The sequence below is a fragment of the Arachis duranensis genome, chromosome 6 (genome assembly GCF_000817695.3).
Source record: "Arachis duranensis cultivar V14167 chromosome 6, aradu.V14167.gnm2.J7QH, whole genome shotgun sequence".
NCBI classification, from domain to species: Eukaryota; Viridiplantae; Streptophyta; class Magnoliopsida; order Fabales; family Fabaceae; genus Arachis; species Arachis duranensis.
Window position 1 is genome coordinate 8914397 of NC_029777.3, and position 3017 is coordinate 8917413.

Consider the following 3017-nt stretch of genomic DNA (forward strand, 5'->3'; position numbering starts at 1 on the left):
ATAGTCGCTCAAGCTGCTGGTTCCATATTACATTACTCACCTGCATTTTCTCATTTATCTCAGAAACGATTACTCTTCCATCTCATAGTCACTCACACTGCCTCTTATAGTCGCTCAAGCTGCCGGTTCCATATTACATTACTCACCTGCATTTTCTCATTTCTCTTAGAGACGATTACTCTTCCCTCTCATAGTCACTCAAACTGCCTCTCATAGTCGCTCAAGCTGCTGGTTCCATATTACATTACTCACCTGCATTTTCTCATTTTTCTCAGAGACGATTACTCTTCCCTCTCATAGTCACTCACACTGCCTCTCATAGTCACTCAAGCTGGTTTCATATTACATTACTCACCTGCATTTTCTCATTTCTCTCAGAGACGAGTACTCTTTCCTCTCATAGTCACTCACACTGCCTCTCATAGTCGCTCAAGCTGCAGGTACTATATTACATTACTCACCTGCAGTTTCTCATTTCTCTCAGAGACGATTACTCTTCCCTCTCAGTCACTCACACTACCTCTCATAGTCGCTTAAACTGTTGGTTCCATATTACATTACTCACCTGCATTTTCTCGTTTCTCTCAGAGGCGCTTACTCTTCCCTCTCATAGTCACTCACACTGCCTCTCATAGTCGCTCAACCTGCTGGTTCCAATTACATTACTCACCTGCATTTTCTCATTTCTCTCAAAAATGATTACTTTTCCCTCTCATAATCACTCACACTGCCTCTAATAGTCGCTCAAGCTGCTGGTTCCATATTACATTACTCACCTGCATTTTCTCATTTATCTCAGAAACGATTACTCTTCCATCTCATAGTCACTCACACTGCCTCTTATAGTCGCTCAAGCTGCCGGTTCCATATTACATTACTCACCTGCATTTTCTCATTTCTCTTAGAGACGATTACTCTTCCCTCTCATAGTCACTCACACTGTCTCATAGTCGCTCAAGCTGCTGGTTACATATTACATTACTCGCCTGCATTTTCTCATTTCACTCAGAGATGATTACTCTTCCTTCTCATAGTCACTCACACTACCTCTCATAGTCGCTCAACATGTTGGTTCCATATTACATTACTCACCTGCATTCTCTCAATTCTCTCAGAGATGATTACTCTTCCCACTCATAATCATTCACACTGCCTATCATAGTCGCCTAGCTGCTGGTTCCATATTACATTACTCACCTGCATTTTCTCATTTCTCTCAGAGACGATTACTCTTTCCTCTCATAGTCACTCACACTGCCTCTCATAGTCGCTCAAGCTGCTGTTTCCATATTAAATTACTCACATGCATTTTTCATTTCTCTTACAGACGATTACTCTTCCCTCTCATACTCACTCACACGGCCTCTCATAGTCGCTCAAGTTGCTGGTTCCATATTACGTTACTCGCCTGCATTTTCTCATTTTTCTCAAAGACGATTACTCTTCCCTCTCATAGTCACTCACACTGCCTCTCATAGTCGCTCAAGCTGCTGGTTCCATATTACATTACTCACTTGCATTTTCTCATTTCTCTTAGAGATGATTACTCTTCCCTCTCATAGTCACTCACACTGCCTCTCATAGTCACTCAAGCTGTTGGTTCCATATTACATTACTCACCTGCATTTTCTCATTTCTCTCAGAGACGGTTACTCTTCCCTCTCATAGTCACTCACACTGCCTCTCATAGTCGCTTAAGCTGCTGGTTCCCTATTAAATTGATCACCTGCATTTTTTCATTTCTCTCAGAGACGATTATTCTTCACTCTTATAGTCACTCACATTGCCTCTAATAGTCGCTCAAGCTGCTTGTTCCATATTAGATTACTCACCTGCATTTTCTCATTTCTCTCAGAGACGATTACACTTCCCTCTCATAGTCACTCACACTGCTTCTCATAGTCACTCAAGCTGCTGGTTCCATATTACATTACTCACCTGTATTTTCTCATTTCTCTCAGAGACGATTACTCTTCCCTCTCATAGTCACTCACACTGCCTATCATAGTCGCTCAAGCTACTGGTTCCATATTACGTTACTCTCCTGCATTTTCTCATTTCTTTAAGAGACGATTATTCTTCTCTCTCATAGTCACTCACACTGTCTCTCATAGTCGCTCAAGCTGCTTGTTCCATATTAGATTACTCACCTGCATTTTCAAATTTCTCTTAGAGACGATTACACTTCCCTTTCATAGTCACTCACACTGCCTCTCATAGTCACTCAAGCTGTTGGTTCCATATTACATTACTCACCTGCATTTTCTCATTTCTCTCAGAGACGATTACTCTTACCTCTCATAGTCACTCACACCGCCTCTCATAGTCGCTCAAGCTGCTAGTTCCATATTACATTACTCGCCTGCATTTTCTCATTTTTCTTAGAGACGATTATTCTTCCTTCTCATAGTCACTCACACTACCTCTCATAGTCGCTCAACATGTTGGTTCCATATTACATTACTCACCTGTATTTTCTCAATTCTCTCAGAGATGATTACTCTTCCCACTCATAATCATTCACACTGCCTATCATAGTCGCCTAGCTGCTGGTTCCATATTACATTACTCACCTGCATTTTCTCATTTCTCTCAGAAATGATTACTTTTCCCTCTCATAATCACTCACACTGCCTCTAATAGTCGCTCAAGCTGCTGGTTCCATATTACATTACTCACCTGCATTTTCTCATTTATCTCAGAAACGATTACTCTTCCATCTCATAGTCACTCACACTGCCTCTTATAGTCGCTCAAGCTGCCGGTTCCATATTACATTACTCACCTGCATTTTCTCATTTCTCTCAAAAATGATTACTTTTCCCTCTCATAATCACTCACACTGCCTTTCATAGTCGCCCAAGCTGCTGGTTCCATATTACATTACTCACCTGCATTTTCTCATTTATCTCAGAAACGATTACTCTTCCATCTCATAGTCACTCACACTGCCTCTTATAGTCGCTCAAGCTGCCGGTTCCATATTACATTACTCACCTGCATTTTCTCATTTCTCT

General features: G+C 41.4%; 1 protein-coding gene across 29 annotated transcripts in view; it reads left to right on the forward strand.

Annotated features, from left to right (window-relative positions):
• Positions 1-3017, forward strand: part of LOC107492417 (negative regulator of systemic acquired resistance SNI1) — a 148866-nt gene that overhangs the window by 121218 nt on the left and 24631 nt on the right. The window lies entirely within an intron of this gene.